Source organism: Mirounga angustirostris, unplaced genomic scaffold (genome assembly GCF_029215605.1).
Source record: "Mirounga angustirostris isolate CCGP_5_RB_7025 unplaced genomic scaffold, mMirAng1.0.hap1 SCAF_6, whole genome shotgun sequence".
NCBI classification, from domain to species: Eukaryota; Metazoa; Chordata; class Mammalia; order Carnivora; family Phocidae; genus Mirounga; species Mirounga angustirostris.
Window position 1 is genome coordinate 14814189 of NW_026991714.1, and position 26601 is coordinate 14840789.

At 42.9% G+C, this 26601-nt stretch overlaps 1 protein-coding gene across 2 annotated transcripts in view; it reads left to right on the top strand.

Moving 5' to 3' along the window:
- Window positions 1–26601, top strand: part of ESRRG (estrogen related receptor gamma) — a 568605-nt gene that overhangs the window by 147183 nt on the left and 394821 nt on the right. Inside the window, exon 1 of one of the 2 annotated variants that reach the window (XM_054507916.1) lies at window positions 10061–10125. The exons of the other annotated variant lie outside the window; for it this stretch is intronic. The gene's annotated coding sequence lies outside the window, so the exon portion shown is untranslated. Of the gene's footprint in view, window positions 1–10060; window positions 10126–26601 lie in introns of those variants that run through there. 2 annotated transcript variants of the gene reach the window in all.

A 26601-nucleotide genomic window follows, 5' to 3' on the forward strand; every position in this document is an offset into this window, starting at 1 on the left:
TAGAAAGAGAGCAATGTCTATAAAATTTCAGGAACAGTATTAGATTTTACTCCGTTATCAGAGGGCAGGACTACTGGTTATGGTGCGGATTGCTTTTGGAATTAAAAAGAAGCAGTTGCCTTAGCTAGGCGTCTGGTCTTTTAGTAAAAGCTTATTTGAGAATTTCTCTCCAGACACTAATCCCCCAACAAGTTGTATTCCAGTGAGATGGAGTGTCCATGAGTTATCGTAATTGGGGCTGTGGTGAGCTATTCTTCTTGCAGGGGGAGCCCGCTTGGGTGACAGCAACTGCATTCAGCATTCGCCGGGCTCTCGGGCTACTCATTTGGCCAGATGAAAGCTCTCTTCTCTACCTCCGTCCTCCAGCCTTTTTTGTCACGTACCCTGCTACGTGAAGCTATTATATGCTTCTTTCAACATCTTGAGCTACTGTCCCTGGCATTAAGTGAAACATTATACTTTTCTTTTTTTTCTGGATCTCTGAACTATTGCTGTGAGGTGCGGTGTCCCGCTCAGCTTCGATGCCACCCCCCCCCCGCCCCCGCCAAAGGAGCCAGTTCATTCACCTGAGTTGTGAATTGCTAGTTTCTCTCCTATTACTTTCAGTTAAAAAATAAAATTAGAAGCCCAACAGAACTTCCCTCTCCTCCCCTCCTGTGCCAAATAAACATGACCTACCCATTCGCTCTTTGGATTTGATATTTGCAGGAACCACGCGAACGTACGTGGAATAATTCTTTTCCATGGATGTTCTCAGTTTGCCTGGGTGGGAAGCTGGTTGTGTCCAAGTAGCTGAGTGTGTAGCAGAATGGGCCAGAAAACAGTTCCTCAGGTTCTTCGACTCTGGATTTAATTCTTTACTCCTTGATGGAGGGGCCGTGTGTCCCTCAGAGCACTGGCCAATGTCATCGACTTCGATGTTTCCCAGAGGTGGAGCCAGAGGAGGAGCCTGGCACTCTGTATTTTAACAAGTGCCTGAGGTGCCCCTCTGGGTCTGACAAGGCTGGGAAACACTGTTCCGTTCATTCCTGGGTTTTGCTTACGGAGGTGTACTGGATTTCGGGGTTGCTGGAGAGGGTGTGGGGTTGTTTGGCTGGTCTTGTTCTCTTGCTTGGTTCAGAGTCTTCTGACGCAAGGAGATCATGAACATTGACGAGCAGGCCCATTTTAAACCAGGAAAAGAGGGAGCCTGCTTAAAACAAAACAAAACAAAACAAAACCCGAAACAACAACAAAAGAAACCCCGAAAACAAAAACTGAGGGGTGTGTTCTCTTTTATTTGAGAATAACCTCAGGAGGTACATAGTTGAAATAGTCCTCAGGGCGACGGCTGCTGTCTTACTGGTCTCAACATGTTTTGTATGACAACAGTAATAAAGGCTGGTTGCACCGTCCTGTTTAAATCACAAAACGAAGTGGATTCTTTGTTTCCCAGCATGAGAACTGCATGTGGTTCCTAGTCCCTGATAAGGTGGCTCAGAAAAGTGACCTGTTGCGATGACCTGGAAATCTTCTTGAGTATAATCCTCTAGATAGTGGTAGATGATAGAGAAGAAAATCAGGAAGCTTTGCCATGTGCTGGGGAGAGCTGCCGGATGTAAATATACATAAGGAAGACAGTGCACTTTTATTATCTATTGAATAAGGCAGGCTGGGGATGGAGGGACAATTGAAGACAGTATCTTGGGTACATAATTGAGTTTCAGATTTTCTCACCTTGCCCGGTGTGGCTCTGCTGTTTGCCCAAGTCACATCTCTGCCCTGCCATCAATAAACCCAGGCTGGGGCTACAAACTGTATCAACAACAAAAAAGCCACAACAGGAGCCTTTCATGTATTCGCCGCCCCCTTTGGGTTGCCATGGCAACAATAGTTTTAATTATGGAGAGCCAAAATGATAACTTGTGTATCAGATGTGGCTCACTTTTCCCTGTGGACAAAACTCTGATTCGAGTGCAGCTTTGTATGTGGATTTTCCTTCTAGGCTGGATTTTATTATCTGCTCTAACAGACAGCTCTTTTGCTCATGGAATGAACCAGAGGAAGCTGAAGGACTTGGCAGGAGGGGCTGGTGGACAGAGACCCTGGGGGAGGCGAGCTGGACCTTTTTGTCTCAGAGGCAGCCTGATGCCCTCATCCCTTGTGAATCTCGGAACCAAGCAAACTGTGGCTCTCCAGGGCTGCTTTTGGCTTCCCCTGTTGACCAGTGGAAAACCACACGTTAGGACAGAGACTTGTATGAAGTACTATCTGGTAATCATCCTTGACAACGTTCAGGATTATGCCGGGGGTGCTGACAGATAATTCCATTGCAGTGGCAGCCATGGGAATGCAGCTCTCCAACCAAGCTGCGGAGGGAAGAAGCAGGAGAGAACCCCTCTTCCTAGGCACGTGCCCCGCCCCCCGCCACCTTTGTTCCTTGCCCATTCTTTGAATCTGCTTGCCCATTCTTTGAATCTCTCCTCAGGCTTGGAGAGGCACCCACACCATATCTAAATATTTCTGGGCTTCCTCGTTCTGAAAGCTCTTACAAAGCTAAATAATCTTCCCCTTAGGTAAACATAAATCATTGTCTACCTTCTTTGCTCCTCGAGAAGACCTTTTGATACATTCATTAATTATGGCCGTTGCCTGGTGGCACAGGGATGGCTGAGTCACCGCTGTGAGCATCTTTCCTGGAACGCCCCCATTTCTGACACTGAGCCCTAAAACCCCATTCGGTGTTAAAGAGGCCATTCTTTGCAATGGACAGCTGGATGGTGGCGAGTGAAAGACACATGCCTGCAAAAGGCAGCGGTGTGGTCTCAGGAGTGAGGGGAGGAGAGGGAGGACACAGGGGACGTTGATGGAATGATGTTGTCCTTAAACAGGCTGCAGCTGTTTCTAATCTCTGGCAACCCCGGAATAAGACCTTGATCCTTTGCTCAGTAGATTTGCAGCCTCCATCGATAGGCCAGTTCATCACAATCCCAGCTTTGGGAGGCCAGAATGCCCATGCAGAACTGTTTAGAAATAGGCACCATGGTTCTGCTTTCTAATCCTTTACCACATTATTAAAAAAAAAAAAAAGTCCCGATTTTTGGTAAATCTTGCTTAACTAATGACACAGTCTCTGTTTTGCTTCCACATTCAGGAAGCTTTGAGGCTATGATTTTGATTGTGGAGTTTAGGCATGTTAATTAAACCTTTGTTTGAAAGCAGAGGGGTTCTGTTTCTTGTTTGTTAGTTTAATAAGATTTTGTGTTAAGAATGGCACTGAGAATCTGTCAGAATTAGCTTGGCTGCATATGTGTAGCTCAGTGCTTTGAGACTCTTGAAATGTCTGTTTTTAGGACATCAGCAGGGGGCTAATGAAAAGGCTTTGTTGATTTTAACGAATTGCAAGCCACTGTAGCCAAAATAAATATAATCTGCTTTTTGGATTAGTTGTCACAGATGATTTTACCTACTAACAGTGATTAAGGAACCCGAATGGACCAGAAACATAGCAGCTCTCCAGTGACTCCTGCTAAAATAGCAATAAACAGAAGTAAATAAAGACTTAGGGCATTAGTTATCTTTAATAAACAGTGACACCAAATATACTGCATGCAGGCGTGAAGAGGTGGGAGTGAGGGTTTAGGGAAGATCGGGGTGTCAAATACCTGCAAGGCACCCTATCGTTTAAAAAATAAAAACTAGAGTGCTTGCTGGTAATGTTCATCCCTTGTAGTTGTACCTCATTAGGAAGTGGTTAGAAACCCAGAGCCATCTCCCGGTTGCCCAGCCCCCTCTCAACACCAATCCCAGTCATTGTCATTCTGCTCTCTTCTTCCCGCGGACTCTGGGACCAAAGTTGAAATCCTGCAACTATAGGATTAGAGTATGAAAATCAAGGACATGTTAATTACTTGTGTAATTGTTAACCTCCTTGCTGCAGTGATGCTACCCAGTTAGTGAAGAGGAGACTAGCACTGTATCCTTCCCTGTATTTTTCTACCCTGATGAAAAGAAGGACTTACTCCAATGGGCAAATGTGATTCTCAGATTTCCCCAGTAAAGTCTGATTGTGTTTTCCCTCATTGCTGCTTGATCTAAAGAAGAGGTTGTAGCTAAAACCCTCTTAGGTGGGATGTGTGAGTGCCAGCCGAAAGATGCCTTTGGTAGGCAGAAACATCATAGTATTTTTTTCTGATTTTTAATCCTTTTTCTAAAATTTTTTTATTTAAATTCAATTAGCCAACATATAGTACATCTTTAGTTTCACACGTAGTGTTCAATAATTTATCAGTTGGGTATAATACCCAGTGCTCATCACAGCACTTGCCCTCCTTAATGCCCGTCACCCAGTTACCCCACCCACCTCCCCTCCAGCAACCCTCAGTTTGTTTCCCAGAGTTAGGGGTCTCTCATGGTTTTTCTCCCTCTCTGATGACTTCCCTTTCAGTTTTCCGTCCCTTCCCCTATAATCCTCTGTGCTGTTTCTTATATTCCACATATGAGTGAAACCATATGATAATTATCTTTCTCTGATTAACTTACTTCGTTCAGCAAAATACCCTCCAGTTCCATCCACGTCGATGTAAATGGTAAATACTCATCCTTTCTGATGGCTGAGTGATATTCTATTGTCTATATATACCACATCTTCTTTGTCCATTCATCCGTGGATGGACATCTTGGCTCTTTCCACAGTTTGGCTATTGTGGACATTACTATGAACATTGGGGTGCAGATGCCCCTTCGGATCAGGACATTTTCTGGTTTTTAATCTTATCGAATGTTTTAAATCATTCTGGGGATACTTTTACCTTAGATCGCAGAGCAAGTGACAAACAGAGCTTTCCCTAGCTTCTTTCTCCCTGGGGGGTAGATACTGTTGTATTTGTTTACAGATGCAGAAACTGGGGTGTTCAAGGCCTGCAAATGAGTCACGGCAAGGCCCAACAATAGAACAGTGGCCTTCTAGTACCCTGGGGAAACCCAGGTGTTAGTTGCATCACTGACTGGCCAAAAGCAGTGCATATGCCCACTCAGGGTTCCAAAGACTATAATCTTACCCTTGCTTACCACCTTCCAGAACGAATAGCTATCGTTTATTAAGTTCTTACCGTGTGCCAGGCACTGTGCTAAGTGCTTTGCAGATGACGTGCTATCTGATGCCTTACAACAAATCTCTTCATTCTGTAGATATTTATTGAGCCGTCCCTAGTACCCCGCTCTGCTGCAGAGATACAGCAGGGAATAAAATCGATACAAATTCCTGCCCTCTTGAAGTCTTTGCTCCAGTGTAGGGAGTTAAGACAACAGGATACATTTTAAAATAGTGATTACATTAGAAGGTGGTAAGTGCTGTGGAGGGAACGCAGGGGCAGGGAAGAGCTGCAGTTCTAGATGAGGTGAGTAGGAAAGGTGAGCAGGTGCCCTTTGAGCAAAGACTTGACTTGATGGAGGTGAGGTGGCAGCCACGTGGGTCCCTGAGGGGTGGGTGTGTGGAGAAGAAGTGTCCCCACCCTGAGAAAGGAGCCAGCCTGGAGTGTTCTAGGGAAGGAAAGGAAGAAGGGGGGGAGGTCAGAGTGCGTAAGAGGTCAGGTCTGTAGGAATTTGCAGCCCCTGTAAGGACTCTGTCTTTTACCCAGAGGAAGATGGGAAGCCCCTGGGAGTTTTAGGCAGAGGAGGGACATGCTGTGTCTGACATTTTCAGACCCGGAGAGGCAGGTTGCATTTCCTCATTGCACTGATGGAATGCAGGGTGCAGAGTAAGCTCAGGGAAGTACTTGTGAGAAGTCACCGTGTGACTAAGACGCGGAGAGCCAGCCGCTTACTGCCCAGCCCTACAGCTGTGCTCGGCCTCCAGCTCAAAGACAGGCCTGGTGTCTCCGTGATGTTTTTCTTTCCATCCAACAGGAAAGATCTTGTAAATGTTATTTTTTGATGATCGCTTTTGAATATCTGGAGTCAAAGGCTTGTGGAACCAGACCACTCAGGATAACATTAGCCTCATTAAATTCATTTTCCAAACAAGAGAGCAGAGTAGAGTCAAATCTGTAAATGGGGTAAAACTGCTGTAGGTCATGTAAGCAGGAATTCAGATCTGGGATTTGAATCTGGTTCTGCTGCCTGACATGCCCTGTTCTCATGCCCTGCTTAGGCCATCATGCTGCCTGGACTGCAGGTTTATCACGGTAGGTGCTAAGATGCATTCAACATACACAGGGAATGAGGTGTTCTCTGCTTGCATGGAGCGAATGCCTGTAATAGTGACCTTTCTATGTGGTTCCTTCTTTTCACCACTCCTTCCATACTCCAGGACAGATCTTTGGGTAGATGTCCAATTACCAGATGAGCAGGGATTGAAATCTGGTATGGAGGGAAAGCAGCGTTGTTCTAAGTGCCATTATGGTGCATAAAGTGGTCAACTGGGGACTGTCCCTAGACTTCCTTTGCCATAACCCAAAAATTTCTTTTCCAAAGCCTATAAACCGTCACTAAGCGATAATAGATCTCACTGGACATCAGTGAAGGTCTGTTCTTTCATGGGGAATTTGAAAAGTAAATAGGCATCATTAAACATTCAAACTGATCCTGAGGTGAGAGGATATGACGTGTCAGTCAAATTCAGGCACACCGCTGTGCATAGTGACAAACAGACACACACATGCACACCCACACACAGCCAGACTTTTCTGTTTTCTAGGTCTTCTGTGCAACTTTGACGGGTGTTCGTTATCCTGAGCACATCTTTTGTAAGATTTAAATAATCTCGCGCTCTTCTGCGAGGAGCCATGCCTTGCTATGTCAAGACCAAGTTCTGGGTATGGCTTTTAAAGGAGATCTTATTACATCTAAAATCTTTAGCATTTTGAGGGACTAAATTTGTAGCAGGAGCAGAGCATTGCTAGTTTCTTTCTCTAAGTAACCTTGGATTTCGACCTCGTCTGTTTTACCAAGGAAGCACTGCTAACATGAATGAATGATATACAATTTCATCATGCTTCTTGCAGAAGTTTTCCCTGGGAATATTTCTGGAGTCATCACACACTGTCGTTCTACCTTTTTGTAGGGTTTACGTGTCCTCTACCACCATTTCCCTGAATAACATAAGAGGATGTCTGTGATACTCAGCCCTAGACTTATTAGAATAAAATGTAATACAGGTGCTCTGTTCATTTTCCATGGAAGTCTTGGGTGTCTGGCATTTTGAAATAAGAGGAAGTAATTATCTTGTTATACTACTATCCACTGACAGGTGGGATGGACCTGAGCAAAAGCTTGATACTACTTAAAATTCAAATTAACACCCGGTCAGCTCTGTGGTAGTACAGAAACGTGATATTCCTCCTACGTGCAGGACTAATTTGGGTGAGCAGTAGGAGCTCCTTTTGTCTGATTTCCAGAGAAGGGGCCTACCTATGGTGATAGCCTGTTTGTTTTTTCCTTACATTCTTTAAGACAAGAATGAAAAGAGTGTATTCTGTTTTAGTAAGTTTTTAAGGAAGCTAACTTTGTTTACTATAAAATATAGTTCACCTAGCACTGGATTGATCCTGGTTGGTGTTCCCATTTCAGAGCTAGTTTTCCGTTTGAGCTTGGGCTCTAGCTGTGTGATTGGTCTCCTCACCAAAGCCTAGAAATAGGATGTGTCTCAGTTCAAACCCATAAATGCAGTTCCTGGAGTGATTAACATTTTGACAAATTGAGCACAGGGGTATTGGTGCCATGTAGCTGGCATTTTCCTTACAAAGGGACGGACAACTATCCTTTGCTCAGCAGGTGACTTGGAATTAGCAAACCGTTGGCTCTGGGAGAGAGAGCATGAACCTGAGCAAATCAGCATAGAAGGCCTCACATTTGTGATCTTCAAAGTTATGGCAAGCTAATTGTCCATAGTTTCTTTAGTGGTTAGCTGTAAATAGTTTTAGTCTGAAATGGATAATTAAGGGATAAAGTGGATTTACATCAGTTTATGTTTGAAACTGAGATAAAAATATGTAACAGCTAATACCAGATATTTAATTATTATCACTAGCATTGCCTGTAGTTTATGAAATGTTATATTACTCACTTAATGTTCGTAGTAAGTCTGTGATGGGGGGTAGTAAAGGCTTTATTACCCTCATGTTATAGATTAATAAAGTTCAGAGTTTGATTTGTCTAAGGTCACAGACCTTACCTGGTTTTCAGATGTTCTTTCTTCTCTTTTCTCAGATTTTCTTATTTGAAAGATAGGTGTTTTAAAATTCTATGGCATTGACTTTTACAGATTATTTTTTTTACCTAATGCTCTGCCTTAGGGTATATATCTGTTCTGTTTTAATTCAAGTTGCGATTAACTTATCACAGAAGTTTGAGTTATGGAGAGGTCCCTTAGATTGTTAGCATTTTTTAAATCTCATAGTGGAAAGGTTAAAGAATAATTGAGACAAGAAAGACAGGAGAAGAGGGGTTGATGAAGTTTGACATCAGAAGGAAGATGAGCATACAGTGTCCACGTAGAGAAGCGTGAGCATAGAACTGGAGAGAAGGAAGTCCTCACTTTATTTTCCCCTTACAAATAGGTAACAAATGGCATTCTCATTTTTTTTTTTTTTCTCATCAAGGTACAGAGTTGAGGTAGAATGAGATGATAGAGGTTTCCCTTCAGAGGGACAGTGGGTCACATATCGGTTTTCTAAATTCTCCATGCACACATAGGTGATTATATTCATTAGTATGTTTAAAATGAAGGTTAAGAGTATTTTGAGTACCTAAAGTAAACTTTTAAAGTCTGTATCTGAAAAATAGGAATTTTCCCAAGAGTAAACAAAATTAACTCTCCCAGAAACTGATGTTTGGAACGAAATTACAAATGCCTTTGTAAATTTTAAATTTGGCAAAACATATTCTACCATCATTTAAAAATAACAACTTTAAAGGGCTCATAAATAAAGACATAAAAGGCATTTTGACATTTAATACAAAAACAGCATTTTGATGAACTGGGTAAAAATGAATCATAGACATATGGATTACATATTACTTATAGTGTGCCTGAGCTTTAAAATTGAGGCAGTAGAAATCTGGCAAAATATTTTTGGGAAATTTGCTATATATACTATATTTAAAAAGAGGTGAAGATGAACTCCAGACTGCTATGATTGCTCATGACATTGAATTTGATAACTTTTCATTCGCATCTAAGAAATTCTTGTGAAATAGCTCAATCTGTTCGTGTGCTGTGGAAGTGAGTTGTTGGAGACAGTGTATACCAATTTCATTTGGTCACACACTCAATCAACAAGAACTTAGGACCGGGTGCTCCCTGAATGCCCGGATTTGTACTACACACTGGCACAACTCCCTGGATGGAGACATGAACTGTGGACTCCACCCTCATGGGAGGGGTAGACAGTGGTAGAGAGGGGCTCACGAATTTCTGGGTAATCCAAGTACTTGGGATACACAAAAGAGACTCTAGAGTACTTACTGGGTATCAGTGTCTCTGTTAGCCTTCACATTTATTATGTTTAATTATTAGAACTCCATAAAAATGGGGATATTATTATTCCTTTCTAATGGATGGAGAAACCCGTGTTTCATCAAAATGTATAGGTTAAGTGATTTGTTAAGTGGTGGCGGTCGTCTCCTATGTTGCTGGCCTCCAAATGACCCCCACCTTCTGTATTCTCACCTATGGTGTCTGTCATGCCCCTTGAATCTTGGCTGGCCCTGAGATTGACTTGAACAAATAGATCATGGCCAGAATGGCATTGTTTTAGTTCCAGACCTAAGCCTTCATTGGGCCTCACAGCTTCTACCTTTGTAGTCTCGGGAGTCCTGAGTCACCAGGAGAAAAGTCTGGTTACCTGCTGGAGAGACCCTGCGCTGAGACCATGTGGAGAGACACGTGGTGCAGGAGAGGCCCTGAGACCGCTGGGAGGGAGAGAGGAAAGGACAGCTAGACTGACCTCCCAGCCAAGCCAGCCCCCCGCCAACCAGCCAGTTGACTGCAGCTGCATCAGGGACCACCAGTAGGGTCAACAGAACAAGAGTCCATGTTGTAGACTTATGAGCAAATCCAATGGTTGTTGTTTTCTGCTGCAGAGTTTTGAGCAGTCAGGCGGCAAAAGAAGACCAGAGTGGTGGCTGAGTAGGATTTGAACCCAGGTCAGTCTGACTCAATGCATGTTTTTTCTCACTGCGTTTGCTCTGTGTTGGAGTCAGTGGGGAAAAGGGTGGGGGGTGCAGAACAGAATTCAATGATCCGTGAACACCTCCTAAGATAGTCTGCATCTGACCTGAATGAATTGTGAAAAGGGAAAAGTTTGAAGACTTTTAACTTTGTGTCTTAGAGGAAAAGGGAAACATACCAGTGGTAGGATCCCCCCTCCCAGCCTCTGCCCCAGTGGCCTTCTTGTGCTTGTACCTTGTAGTTCATGCATCAGAAAGAACAGGAGCAGATCGCCCCAAATTCTCATTCCTGATACTCTTCCCCGGGCAAATGCCATGTAAATGTTTGTATTGACATTATTTAGAATTATCAAACTAATAACGGATGCTAATGAATTCCTGTCATTCACTTGGGAGTTTATAAAGAGAAGGCAGATAGGAGCTTTAAAAAAGTACAGAAATGCGACACACACATACACACATGGGAGATGTTATGAACCGTGGCATGAAACAAATGGTGATCAAAAGCTATGAAATGGGGGCAGCATGCAGCGGTCAGGGAGAGTGGAGGGTCCCTGGCTGGTGACACAGGGGAGACTTGAAAGGAGAGTTTTCTGGCAAGTCCACGTTTGAAGTGATGTCATCTTTTTTATTCTCCCAACTCAATTGCTTCTGTGAAGCTCATTCTTTGCATTCTGATGAGGAGCAAAAATGTTACATCAAAGGTTAATGCTTGAATTGAGGATGAAAGAGAGGGAAGAGGGTGGGCGCGCGTGTGTGTGCTCGTGTGTGCACATGCGCGCACACACTGAGCTAGAGAAAGAATCACAAATGACTAAAAGTTCTTAGAAGTACGATATAAAGAATAGCCATCTTCCTCCCCTGATACATAGTTCACAAGATCGCCCGGAGTTTGGATGTTGAACCGTCTTGGTGCATGCCGATGAGGCTACGATCGCGGGCCGTTTCCCTTGGAAGCTTGCGGTGGTCAAGTGCGCGGCACGGGGCGCGCACAGCAAGGTCCTGATCGGATGGAACAGCCATTCTTGGGTACTGCGCTCCGCGTTACCGCGCTATGCCTCAGTGTTACTTACCCAGCCCTCCTTAGGATGACCTTGAGTGGACTACCCGGCCTCCTGTGTAGGCAGCTCAGTACACCTAGTTCAGACTTCTCTTTGTAATCAAGTACTCATTTCCAGGTTTTTTTTGTTTTTTTTTTTTTAAACTATATTGCCTGTTTTGGGTTGGGCAGTTACATAGGTTAATACTACGCATATATATATGCATACTAATGCAGTCTGCGTGTTGAAAGAACACTTTCTTCCTTTTCCCTCTCCACCTCACCTACCGCTGCTTGAGGAGAGTAGAATGTGTGTCATTTTTCTCCAAGTTGTTCTAACTTGTGGCAATCCAGTTGGCCTCTTCACACCAACCCAGAGAGGAGAGGGTGAAGAGCAGCCTGGCTTCTGGGCAGTCCTTCAGAAGCAGAGCAGAGGGGACCCTGCTGTTTCGTCTTGCCTGTCTTCTTCAAGAAGCCCCACCAAGTGATGAACCAGAAGCTTTCTGGGCAGCTAGGAACCACGGGCCGCCCATCCGAGCTCTGTGAGGATATGGTGGTTGCCAGTAAGACTAACAGAAACCTCACAAATGGAGGAAACTGATGGAAAGTTAAGGGAGAAATGTGAATATCCACACTTTTTCACGTACTACGAGGAGTACTGTTCTCACTCCAGTTTCTTCAGTTTATATTTGAATCATTGAACAAAGGTCTGGGAAATAATACTTGCAAATAAATTCCTCCTCTCCTTTGAACATTTTCTCAGAACCTAGGTTTCTGGTGGGGCAAAGATGTAGGCAAGGGGTCTGCTCTCTGTGGCCTGAGGGTCTGTTGAATCCTTGTATCCCCCACCAGGCAGCAGTTATGGGGGCCAGTGCCTGAGAGGCTGCCTTAGGGGCACTAAGGGGTGGGTGGCCTCCAATCTTGATCACCAGGAATGAGGGCATTGGGCACCCTGCTGGCTTAGTACAGGAAACATCAAGGGTTAACATGCACAAGAACAAGCCATTCACACTGCTAGCTAAGTGAGCCTTTTCGGAAATTGTACAGTTGTGTTTTTTTCATGATTTCAACTGACAATTAGACGTGTTTACATGGTCAAAGCCCTTTTTCATACTGAGACATTTTACCTGAGTGCTCCTTCTGAGAAAAGCTGAAGGTTTCAGAAAATTGCAAGGCCACTAATGGTTTGAAAAATGACCTCTTAGCAGCGTGTTTAAATTACAGTGGGGGAAGAGTGAGCATTTTTATAAGTAACATTTTATTTCGTTTGTGTAATGAAGCCCATATAATAATCAATATTAAACATGCAATGCTATGCTGGGGCCAAGTGCACATAAGGATGTGCTGCTAATAGTAACAACAACAACAAAAAAACCTGAGAATTTTCCTCTTCAGGAAACATTACAAATATTTGTTTATTAATCCCCCGTGTCAGAGCTGAGATTAGAACTCAAGCTTTTGCCCACCAGCTGATTCACTTATCCTCTGATGAGAGCAGAGCTCATGGAAATAGCAGTATAGGAAGATAGTATAAAGTTTAAAAAATGGTAGAGAGAGTTGATGTGATTTTTAAGAACTTGAAATAGATTTTTCTTGACTAAGACCTGCTGAAATAAACTCTTCTGGTGCTTTCCATGTCATTTTCTGCTTGCAGATATAAAATTGTGGTTTTCTATTAGCAGTATTGAAATATAATGCACTGTGTCTTTATCTTTTTTTCCTATCCTAAAATTCCTCAGGATACAACTATAGTCTTTGCAAAGTCATAAGAGGGCCCAAACCATATGAACTACTGCTTTAATTATAAGCCTTCTCAAAGTTTATAATTATCCCCAATAACAAAGCTGACAGCATACAGAGTTTTTTTTAAGATTTTATTTATTTATTTATTTATTTATTTATTTATTTATTTATTTATTTGAGAGAGAGAGCGCACATGCGAGCAGGGGGAGGAGCAAGGGGAGAGGGACAAGCAGCCTCCACGCTGAGCACAGAGCCGGATGCGGGGCTCAATCTCATGACCCGAGATCAGGACCTGAGCCGAAATCAAGAGTCGGAGGCTTAACTGATTGAGTCACCCAGGCGTCCCCATATAGAGTTTTATACATTGTAAAATACTGTATGCACTAGACTATTTGATGTTCACAACTGCCCTTTGAAGAAGGTAGGGCAGCTATTTTTATTCTCATGTTGGAAATAGTTAACAGACTCAGCCTGCTTGAGGGTTCCTTAAGGGCCGCATAGTTTCAGCTTGAAGAAAGTAGGGAGTCAGTGCTTGTCTCGTGATTCCAAAGCCACCATCTACTGATCATGAGGGGCAATGATGGCACATTAAGAAGCAAAAGACAAAAAACCCAAAATAGTGAATATAATCTTCTATATACTTTCCTTTGGTACGATTAGAAAAATATAAATATGAAGGATGCATTTATATAGAAATACTGTGCCAGAATTTTATAATTTGTAATAGTTTTATCATCAGTAGTACAGAATTGAACGTGTAGTAGGTGTTTATTTAACAGAATGTTATATGATAATATATATGTTATATATATTATAATATATATTATATATTATAATATATATTATATATTATAATATACATAATTTACCAGTATGTATAATATATATAATATATATAATTTACCAGTATGAATATAATTGCAGATACGTTTGGGGACATACAGATGTAGAAGAGGTTTGACTTGTGTACCCTCCAGGTACTTTAAAAATATAAGTAAGTACAAAAAGCGTAAGCATTGAACTTGTGCCAACCTAGTAGGTTTGCATCCTATTTCTGCCACATGCAAATGAGTATAAGTATACTCATATACTTTTTCCAATTTTTTTTTCAATTGTAAAATGGTGATTAAAAGACCTACTAGAAAAGATGATTTGTATTGGTCAAATGAATGCTGAAGAAATATATATGAAGCACATTATATATGAAAAGCATTCAATAAAGTTATTTACCAAGAAGCAAAAGCAACAGATGTATAGAGCTTCCATTTATGTTGACGTATAGAGTTGGCTGAGATTGAGTATACGCCTTCTTCGTGTGGACATGGCCTACAGTCTCACAATTTTCTTAGGAGATATCTTTGTAATTTATCTTTTTTCAGGGCTCAATTCTTATCAGTGTGCAAAGGTGAGTTTTTAATAAAGTGACAGTCCTGTTAAGGAGTGCCTCACTTCACACTTTTGGTTTGCTCCAGGTCAAATGGAGTCTCCATATAGTCAGTGAGGTATAAAATGCACCTCACCATAACAAGGAAAGCATTGTCTGCCCCATTTCCTGACATCAAGAGTATAATAGTGTTCTGTCAAACTTATTCAATGGTGTCCTATTTATTAGAAATGCCAAATTTTCATCCTCTGTCCAGTCCTGTTACTTGTGTTGAATTAATGTGAATTGCTTTTGTAAGGTCAAGGCCTCTGTGACAATATAGTGAAAGTTTCAAGGAAGGTGGTGATGATGGATTTTTCTTTAATTCATTGGAGTGCTTGTAATAAAACTAATGAATGGGAAGGACTGAACATTTTCAATTAGCTGCATGTAGTAAAATCCTAAAAATAATTAGTGGCTGAGATGGTGTGTAGTTATTTTAAAATCCTGTTTCTAGTTTGTAAAGATCTTGGTTTAGTTTGCTTTGGAATCAAGCCATTTGGGAAAGAGAAAAACCTACAATGCGTGTGTGTGTGTGTGTGTGTGTATTTCAGAAGGGCTTTTTCATTTCCATGCAAAAGTGTAATAATAGATAGTGACTAATTTTTTTAGTGCCTTATAAGTTCACAAATTCTTCTCTTATTCATATTAACTCGTTCCTTATAACAACACATTGAGGTTAGTATTATTATTCTGTTTATTTTAATGAGGAAATAGGCTGTATATGATTAAGATTACCCCTTTAAACATACGTGACTAGAAAAGAATCAGGGAATTAAGCCAAGTCTTGGGACTTGAAATGCAAGGTTCTTTCTGCTATACCACATTCACGTTTGGGGGGGGGTTTGTTTTTGTTCATTTGTTTTGTTTGTTATTGATGGTGATAGTTTGGTTTCCTTTTTGTAACCATCCACAAGTACTGTCAGTAGTATAGAGTTGGACATATGGTAGGTTTTAGGTTTAATGGCATGTATCTGTCCCTCAGATTTCACTTCAACAAAGAGTTGTTGGGCTGACACTTTCTGAGTGTCAGATATATTGGTGCTTAGTATAGGAATTGTGTTTGGTTCTAGGAAGTCAAAACTAAATTGAGTCAGGCCCTTATCCTCAAGGAGTGAAGAGTGTAACTTACAGTGTCCAGTCTTTCCAGTCTCATTTTGCCCCCTGGGAAGTGGGTGCCGACCACGGTTTAATAACTCAAACCACTGGCTGACTCTGGGCTCTGGCCTTCCTAGGCAGGGGAAAGTTGCAGAGTTTTGGCCAAAACTGGATTTTTGTGAATCTGGATCATGTATTCTTGATTTAGTCTTAATAGGTATCAATGATTGAGTCTTAATTGAGTCTTGATTGAGTCTTAATTGAGTCTTGATTGAGTCTTAATAGGTATCAATGCTCAGTAGATTGTGATACTCTTCATATATGATTATCTCATCATGGGGTTCCCATGTTATCTCATGAAATATTTATGATTACCCTCATTTTAGAGGTGAGGAGCCTAAGGTCAAGGGACCGGGTCTCATTTTTCTTATCCATAATGTGATCTAGTTGAAAGTTTCTGAAATTTTCTACCCATGTACTCCAAAAGCAGAGGTCAAGGAACATTGGGCATGTGATTTGTGAATGTTTTAGTCGGTTTGGGCTGTGATAACAGAAGACCATGGACTGGATAGCTTAAACAACAAACATGGATGTCTCACATTTATTTACATAAATAAGTTAATTGGACATTTATTTATTTATGGAGACTGGGGAGGCCAAGTTCAAAGCGCTGGTAGATTCAATAGCCTGATGAGGGCCTACTTCCCATATTGTAGATGGTTGACCTCTCTGTGTCCTCCCATGGCAGAAGGAGGGGAGGGAGCTCTCTGAGGCCTCTTTTATAAGTTCGCTAATCCCATGACTTAATCACCTCCTGAAGGCCTTACCTCTGAATCCCATTACATTGGGGGGTCAGGCTTTCCACGTGTGAATTTTGAGGGGACACAAAAATTGGGCCCATAACAGCAGAGGTCTGGCCTGAAATGACCAGTGGCAACCAAAACTTTTTTTTTTCAAGTCTTTGCCTTTTCTTTAATATGCATGTGACATTTGCATTTTGCTCCATAATATATGTTTTAATATAAAACATTGTTTCCCAAGCCCAAATCAGAATAAAATCCATGCTACAGGGGATGCTGTATATTTTTATTTTTTCTGGGGCTAAATATCCCAGGGCGCAAGGCCTCGCACCAGGCCAGTCCCAGGCCCTTGCAGCTTTGACCGTTCTATGTCAGAATTAGTGCTAACAAATTTACCCAATGTGTTCCAGTTTGTTTTTCTTCTGCTTTCTCTCTCTTTGTCCTTCTAACTTGTTATCTACTATTTTATCCTAAAAACGATGTGAGGGGATTGTCCTAAGGACACACAGTAAAACACAAAAACATCTGAAAATCAGGGTAAAAGAAAAACCAGGCTCTTCTAGCAAGATGAAATTGGAATGTGTGTTGGGGGCAGACGCCGATATATGTTCCTACAAATTTGCTAGAACTAGACAATGCATTTGGCTGCAAGCTTCCTCCCAGCCCAGACACTCTGAGCCCCCAAGTTTTGTCTTATCTGTATAATTCACACTTAGGAGGGGCCCCAGTTATCTGAGCCCTGAGATCTGAGGGAAATTTCTCCTGTGGGTCCACAGAAGGTGGACACACTCCGTGATTGCCAGCCACCCCGATTAGCACTCCCATGGCAAAACTCACGCCGATTGTCATTTGGATGCCTGTGATAACATCCCAGAGGGAAGCCGGAGGGTTGTAATGCTAAAACCCAGAGTGGCCATGGCAGGCCTCAACCCGGCTTTTCTGCCTACACATCTACTGTGATTTCTGACAAGGATGGATTACATTCTTGTTCCTTTTCCATCCAAATCACATTCTGGATAGAGTTAAGAGAAAATGTATAATAATATTTTCAATGTCGTGTTTTTCTCATTAGGAGAGAAAATGAATATATTGAAATTTTAATGGTGAGGCTTTTTAATAACCATCCTTATGATTTATTATTCTCCTTGGGATTTTACTCAAAGTCTTAAAATCTTAATGAAAATATATATTAAAAAAAAAAAGGAGTTGGTTTCTCCCTGTGGAACAAGTTTTAACACAAGAGAAGCAGGATCTGTTTGCACAGGAGACTCAGAAGAGGATGGACTTTGATTCTTTGTGCCTTCCTTCCTTAGGTGGATGTGAATGAAAGCCAGCAAGAGTAAGAAATTTTGTCAGCTGGCATGGTTCCGATCAAACACGTCTTCAAAACTTTTGATTTTAGGAGGTCTCAGATGATGCACTTGTTATAAAGATGCATTTCTGGAGTTTATATATGTCTGCCTTATTCTAGTGTGTCTACAGAGTAGCAAAGTGCATGTGATTTCACATCTGTGAGATGTCACGGTACAAAGGGGTCTTCTCTTGGTGGGGATTCTGGTTGACCACCAGTAGGGATAAAAACATTAGTCTGGACCGCACATCCCGTACTCGTTCATTTTGAAACAGGCTCACAAATTGCTGCAAAGCCCTTGCTGTTTCTTTACAGCCCCTTCCTGATCCCCGATGTCTGATCACAAATGCAGCATTTCCCCGCTAATGCTGTGCAGGTTGATAAAACAGTTGCCGAGCCGGATCCCTAAAGAAATTATTAATTATCTGGTTAATGTGCATCAGCCTGTGGGAGTGTGAGATTAATCACCAGCAGTGGGATGAGTTGCTGAAGTGGATTTTGGTTTTTTGTCTCCTGTCACTCGGTAATGGCTTTTCCTTCCTTCACCATCAGGTGAACAGGTGCAGAGATGCTGTATTTTCATTTTCCCAGAGTCAGTAACAGCCGGTGGCCAGGCGATGCCTTTTCCTCAGTCCTGCTGCATGAGCAGTTTACAACATGGAGTATTACCTACTCCGAATGTTCTAGCTCTTGGAGATTTGCCCAACATGACAGGCCCTACCTTAACTTTTTCAGCATTCCAAACGCATGCCCATGTACACACATCCTCCCCCCACCCCACCAACCAACACACATGCACTCACGTACATCCATGCACACACATATAGGCAGATACTTATAAATGTACACAAAAAATATTTGCAGGTATTTCTGGATGCTGTGAATGAATCCATGCTTAACACTTTATCTCATTTCTTTCTTTAGAAACATGTTTGTTCCTTATCTCTAAATATATATATATACATACATGTATATATATATATATATATATATATTATTATTATTATTTTTTTTTTTTTAAGAAGGGAGAGGGGACGAAAAGCTCTAGGTAGCTCCTTTGAAAGGGAAAGAGAAGTTCCACCCCAGTCATTTGACAGTGGGAGGAATAACAGAGATTACAAGCATTCTCTGGATTCTTCCTTTTACTTTCTCTCTTCTAGGTGCTCAGTCCCAGGTCCTAGGAAGTTCTCTTCATTGAAGTTAATCACTCATGTGTGACATAATCTCTTTGTTATGATAACTATATTTCCAGAACGTGAATCTTTGGTTTCTGGCATGTTAATATGTTTGGAATTTGTGATGTTGTTGAAGAAGGTTGGCTGGTGTTGCAGGTGGTAGGAGGCAGAACCCACCCATGGAGCAGGTTACAGGAGGGCTTTGCTGTTCAGTTGAGGCCCTACTTCCTGGCCCTCTGGTGCAATGACAGAGGTCCATGTTGAGCATGGGGCGGGGGGCCTCTGTGGCTTGGGCAAGTGCTCTCTGTCTTCACCTTGAGCGCAGGCTGAGACTTCTCAGGGGAGCCTGCTCTTCACAGTGATGCTAAGGATATAAAGCTATCAGTAACACCATCAATTTATCTTAGCTTATTATATTTATCTAGAGTTTGACAACTTTTCTCTTCCAGTTCAAAGACATAAAATGGAAAGGGGGGGCATGTCTCATGGAAAAGTGGGGGAGAGGTAGCCATTTGAAGCGAGTAAAAAGAAATACAGTTTAGGACAGTAGGATGTTTTATTTTTTTCTAGTACATGCTGTGCTTCTCAAGTTGTTGCTAAGTTGAGGTCTTTCAGAATATTCTTTAAGAAATATATAATTAGTGTTCCTTTAATAAATAAATATTTATTGGGAGCTCTAAGTGCTGGGGCTGCAGCAGTGACAAGACAGAGTCTAAGCATTGACAGGCCTGAAAGTTGAATAGGGTATCCCATTATTAAAGAAGTACACCAAGAGAAGTATATAAAATTCCGGAGGGTGAAAAGTGTTAGGACGAAAATAAGATGGAGGTATTAGGGAGAATGGCTTGATGGTCGGAGAAGGCTTGAACTTTAAGGGGTAACCTTTGAGCTGGGGGCTGACTGATGAGAAGGAGCCAACCCTGGAAAGATTTGAGGGTGGAATGTTCCTGGCAGATGAAGAACAAGCACAGGGGTCTTGAGGTGGGAAAGAGTGAACTGGTTCAGAGAACAGAAGAAAGATGAACAGCATCCAAGTGTAGTGAATGAAGGAGTGTCTGGATTTGAGGGTTGCAGCTAAGCTGAGACCTGGTGACATTCAGCCTCGGAGGCCCCGGTAAGAAGGGTACACTTCGGGCACCTGGGTGGCTTAGTTGGTTAAGCGACTGCCTTCGGCTCAGGTCATGATCCTGGAGTCCCTGGATCGAGTCCCGCATCGGGCTCCCTGCTCGGCAGGGAGTCTGCTTCTCCCTCTGACCCTCCTCCCTCTCATGCTCTCTGTCTCTCATTCTCTCTGTCTCAAATAAATAAATAAAATCTTAAAAAAAAAAAAAGGGTACACTTCATTCTGTACGTGATGGACAGCTGCTAGGATCTGCTTGCCTACAGTATGTAGGAAACCCCAAAGTTCCCATAAGTACGCTCCCTGCAATATCCCTTGCATCTTTAATTTGCTTGGCTAATCCTTCCTTAGGCAGAGCATGAAGAAAAATTCAGCGTATATTGGATTTTCACAAGAATTCCAAAATAATTCCAGTTTGAATGAAATAAAATGCCGTTTTGTGCCGGATGGCGTTGAAACTGCACAGGCAGTTATCGGCGCTGGGCCCTTAATCTCATTTTGGATGCGGAGTTTTCCTTGAGCAGTTCAGAAGAGAGGAGACTTCTGTTATGTGTATTCTCTTTATATCTCTGCTTGGTGCTAAGATCCCAGAAACCACTTAGAGCCCCAGAGTGTCTGCCTCATCCTCGTAAACTTGCAGGCAGTGGCTGGGGTTTGCAGTCACATAAAATGCAGATGACCCGTTTGTGTTTCTCAAGCGTAAGCCTGCCTAATAGTCACGAAGCTGCAGGGGGTGGTTGGCATTGAACTGTCTTCTGGGCTCCTTGTTGAGCATCGTCTCTCCAGTGTTTGGGTTACTCCTTTGCTGAGGGCTTCCTGAGTTCACTCTGATAAGTAAAGCCAAGTTGACTCTGTTAAGCTCAGCAGTTCCAGCAGGAAAGAGATAAGAAAGAGGAGGGAAAAAAATAAGCATCTTTAGGAGAAAAGAAGCTGTTTCTATTTACAACGGGCACTAAGTACACTTTTTAAAAAAATGATTTTATTTAATTTTAGCAATCTCACGCTCCATGTACCTGAATATCCCATAAACTTAGAAGTTTAACAGAGGGTTTGATTGAACTACTTGTCTCTGGCAGAACCAATTTATCTGCAGCTAGAACCTTCGGAGTTATTTTAGGAACATGAGTTGCAGTATGTCGTGTACGAGGGGAATTTTTGTTGTTTATTTTACTTAAGAGTATTCAGAAATGGCATCTAATGATGAGTTGGGGGGTGATGGCATTTGCAGGAACTACTCTACCTTGTAGCCCTCTTCTGAGTTTTCATGGGTTACTGCTTCCTGAGTCCTACCTACTTTGTGCGAGGGGCTTTATCAGAATCATCTTTAATCCTCAAAGCAACCCTGCAAGGTAGGTGGGAATACTAGCCTTGTTTTGCAGATGAGGACACTGAACCACCAAGAGGTTCCGTAGGTCATGTGTGTGTGGAGCGAAGAGCTGCCCCAGGCTCTCTTCCTCCTGGACCTGGGCTGCCCTCCTTGAAGCAATGTGCACCTGTCTGAACAAGAACACAGTTGTATCCTATGCAGAGTTTCCCCTTGTTGTGTTACTAAAATAATGGTCAGTGCCTAGTAGCAGGCTGTCAGAGCTGCAGGGAGGGCTGGGTGTGGATGGCATGTCTGTGGCATTTCATTTAACCCGCAGAGGTGCTGTTCTCATTCTTAATTTCCCGAGGTGCTTGTGATGTCCCCCACCCCCCTGGATTTTTCTCCTCTGCATGTCTGGGTGTTTCTCCAAATGAGGCTCGGTCTGTCCCGTGAGTATATAGGCCAGGGGGGACGAACTCTGCTGGGCTCTGCTCCCTGCTGTTCCCTCTGTGAATCACATTCACACCCTCCACTCCTTCCAGGGAGGGGATCAGACCCTCGCAGAGCACTCCTGACCTGTAATCTTGTTATGTCTGTTCTTTCCTTCATAGTTGTCCCTGTGCACTCATACACACACACACACACACACACACACACATGCAATACATATGCATTTACACATATGCAGTACAAACATATAATTCTACACAGGTAATTCCCTGAAAATTGGGCTAGCAAGCAACCCCCGCGCCATGCTCCTGACACAAAGACGATTCATAGACGTTTGATGAAACAGTGACTGCTTTGTACTATGTGGACGAGTGGGACCATGAAAACAGAAGAAAGTTCAGCTGGCCTGCCGTCCCTGTGGACCTCAGGCCAAATGTGTCATCAACAAGAGAGAACCATCGCTAACAAGTCTGGGAGCCGTGTTACACGTGTAGCCATGCAACTTACCAGCGTGTTCCGTGACGTAGCGTGCCCTCTGGATCCAGGACTGTTTTGGCCTTTAGGATCGTTTTCAGTAAGCGCCACAAAACCACTGCAGAGGAGGTCCCGCTTTCTAGCTGGTGAAGTCTCAGAGGAGATATCATCTTCACCTTGCTGCTGAGCTCTAGAAGGTGTTAGAGACAGCTCCGGTGTTGAGGTGTGCATGGGGAGATGCGCTGGAGGATGGGCAGAGAGGACCCCGGTCTGTCCCCTCTTTTTCACGGAGGCAGGAATGATTGCCGTTATTTTCAAGGTTGGCACCACCGTGGACCACAGTCCAGGGTTGATACGGAGGACGAAGAGATGATTCGGAAATTAGGAGTTCAGGGAATAGCAGTTGGGAGACAAGCCTTGTAAAGATCATGCTGATGGACTTGAGGGATAGAGAGAGCCCTTGTCACCGAGGGCTCTGTGAGAGTCCAGCTACGTAGATGAGGAGATACACTTGGATTTTAGGATGACTTGACTTATATCCTGGGAAGAGAAGAATGTCTTGGGACCAGCTTGCGTATCCTGTCCGTCGGGAAGTGGAGGAAGGGGGGTTGATAATTTTCTTTAGATGAACTAACTAAGGCTTTGCTGGGAGCCCCCATACATTCCCAGGGACCTCTCTAGCTTCTGATGCGGATTCTGCTCCTCACTGTTCGCGCGAGGTGGATACACTTCTTGTCTAGGCCAGCCCACCCGCCGTGGCCTCTTTCATATCCACTAACGTTTTCCTAACACGGGCACATAATCACAGGATTAAGAAGCAAGCCACGGCAGCCACAAATCTAGGATTGCTTCTCCTGGTCTAGCCTAGAGTTTTCCTCTGGCACAACAGCGAGGAGCAATGAGTGAGAAATTTGGGCTCCCTGCATGAATATTCTAGAAGCTTATTTCGTTTGGCAATGTGACACCCTTAGTGCACTTCTGACTTCTGCTATTTCTCTTCATAGTCATTATCTGAGATTCACGAGACCAGGATATGGTGACAGGTCCTGGAGTTCTCCCTAGTGTGCATTTTGCAATCTAAAGATAGAGATATAGTAAATGTATTATGATTACCTGTGAGCCCTTAGTGTAACTAAAGGGGATCAAGCTGCCGTGGTTTAAAATTTTATTACATAATCTACCCTTGGTCCACTCCTTAAAGTGTCAAGGTCCTTATGATTTGGGACCAAGAGATAAAACGTGAGGCTAGCTCTTCATATAAAGGTTTGAGATAATATGGTGCATATATTAGGATAAAATTTATACACTAGGTTAAAATTCTTTCCTCTCAAACCAGACTGAACTGTTTCAGATCATACACTATCCCACCCCCACACAGGCACATGAGCACACATACACACACACACACCACACCCCACACATCTGTGCCCTAGATATTATTTTGCTCAATTCTCTAACTGCTTCCAGGAGAATTGTTCTCATTCCTGCTTTACTCTGGGAGCTTTCCAGTGTCCACAATCTGAACACCAACTTGAGTGGGCGATATATTCCCCTACCCTTTTGGAGAAACAGTAAGCATGTCGTATTAAACCTGAACAGTTAGAATTTTTTGTTTGTCTTTGGCAAAGCTCTAAGAATTCCAGATCTGTGCATTATCAGCCTGGAAGCATTGGAACGTTTTTAGAGATAACTTAGTGTATCTTCTTCGACTCTCTGCTCTAGCTCCTGGCCATTGAGGTCTGTATTAAGTGCAACAAATGCTTATTTATGGGGTATTCTGTGCGTTCTCATTTAAATCCTTTACAAACAGGTTTTGAGAGTTCCTGATTCTGAAGGGTAATAAAACTAATTTGGGTTTCTTAAGCACCTTTATGATACCATATAAAGACAGAATTGTGGAATTTACGTAAGCAAAGAGATGAAGGGAAAACCCCCATCTGTGTACTGGAATGAGTGATTGTGATATGTAAGCCTTAGGCATGAGACATAACTCAGTGGATGAAGCAGGGGGTTATGGCTCTGTAGTCAGCAACTTGGCAGGAAATCCAGCTACCTTCTGGGCCACTGTGGCTACCAGCACCTGCCAGACCCACCTTCTGGATGGGCTGATTGGCTTCTCCTTCTTTCGCCACCCCCTTTAGTCTGGGCTTTAGCCAGACCTTCCCTGTGTTCCTCCCTAAGCATATGAATGTTCTCATCATCTCAGTGTCTCTGACAGCTTCTGTATATGCCGTGTGAGATCTGCAACTGCATTGTTGTCGATGCAGGTGGGGGGCAAAGCACACTGAAAGAGACTTTACGCAAAGCCCCTAAAACTTTCACCATGGCTGGTAACTCCCTTCGGGTGTTCACACGTTGAAGTCAGAGAGCAACGTCAGAAGACATCCTGTTCCGATGGGAATTCCAAAATGATGCCCTGGGTCTCCCAGAATCTCCAAGCAGAAACTAGCATCTCTTTCCCTTATCTTCAGTGGCCCTGAGCAGACAGCCCAGGGCCTTTGAGCCTGCTGCCAAGCCTTTGTTTGCAAGGATAGAATTCGCAGCTGAAGGAATGGAAATAGTAACCTCAACTAATTCCTTTCAAATCACTGCTCAACAGTATTGAAGAACATCAATACTGTCTGTGAACACTGTCTATAAAATTTAGCACTGATGAGAATATTTACTCAAGAATAAATTCCGAATGACCTAGTTCCTCTGAGACCTCAGAAGTGCGTTCTAGCCCTGCCTGTGATCCAAGGTCCTGTCAGAGAGATGCACATGCTCTTCCACTCCTGAAACACTTTAGTTAGTGGGGGTGTGTTGAGTTGAAGAAGCTAGGGCTGGGGTTGTCTTTCTCACTGCCGAGCTAAGATTTCCTCTCCACCTCGGACAGTGGTAGGAGTTGGGTCCTCATGTCTTCCATAAAAACAACGGCTCATTTACTTATTAGTTAAATTGTCGTTGGTGGAGTAACCTAGGACCTATAATTCATGTATGACTTGGTTTCTATGGAGAAACCATTCTAAAATATCATTAAAGTCAAACAACACTTTCAAGAGAATGTAAGTTGTGACAACTTCTTGGTCAAGTAGAGTGACCAGGTACCAACTTCCTACAGTACTCTCGGCTTACACAGTAAGAGTGTAGGAAACCAGCCCCACCTCCCCCTGCCAAATCGTTGATGATTCTTTAAGTAACCTAAAAAGCACGGTAATTCTCATAAATTGAGTCAAGAAAATAACACCCCAAACTGAGTCACTGAAATTTAAGTCCTGACACTTGGTTTGACAAACAGATTTCTCCTTTTTGGGGGGGGCGAGGGGTCCATACTTCTCATCGTCTCATGTTCTAGTCTATCTGCAAAGGGCATAGCTTTATTACCTCATTTCACCCTTATAATTTGTGAAGAGGTGATTTTACGTTTATTGTGCAGACGTCTGCTTTTGCCTAGAATGTATAGGAGTTGTGCAGATTTGGGCAGGACCTGGCTCATTTGCTGACACACAGGAGGCATTCCTCATCGGCACAACTCACATACAAATGAGCCAGGTCCTGCCCAAGATTGCCCTGCTCGTAAAGGACAGGATGGGACTGGATTCAGACCTACCTCTCTCCCATCTGCCATGCTGCCCAGGTGGGTAGAGCCAACCAAGATAGTGACTTCTCTGTAACTAGACGTGATATTTCACTTTTTCAAAGACTGGGTTATTCGGAAATTGTGCCCCCCACAAAAGGAAATGATTACCAGTTCTCCTAAAATTGAACTGAAGCAATTGGACCCTGGGATGACAGTTAGAACAACGCCATCCTATATTTGGGGTGAACAAGGTAATTTCACATATTTGAGCCATTTATTGATTCGGCTTCCAATGCCCATTCCCCTTTGCCCCCTTGCTAATCATACTCCTGGAGGCTTGATTATAAGTCATAATTATGTGCTTTGCAGGGAAAGCGTACGTGAATGGACTGAAAGTCTTTTTGACATGGTGCTTGTCATTTTTTAAACGTGTGTGCTCTTAACATCACAGAGCCATTTTCTCAAACTGGTGAACACAAACTCACTGCTGGTGCTAGTTAAAAACGTCGATTCCTGTCTTCCTCTCTTCATCTATTGAATCCAGATTTCTCAGAGTGGTCCAGAACTCTGCATCTTAGACACTTCACAAGGGGGTCCTTAGGCACACTGATTTTTTGAGATTTACTGACTCAAGAAAAAAAAAAAGGGGGGTGATCTAAGGTAAAAATGGTCAGGGCATTAGCTGCTCTCCTCCAAGAGTAACTTCGTGGTTTACTTGTAAGTACTCTCTTTGTCTGGCAAATCCGGCAGGTCCTTCTCATTTGTACATTCCCTTTTGGCCCCCATTCATTTCTTCCCAGAGTGACTTTTTCAAACTTCCATGCTCTTCACGATTACTGATCAATGAACTTGCACATAAAAGACAAACTTAAACTCTTCTTATCTCTTTTCATCCCCTCCATAGCAAATGCCTT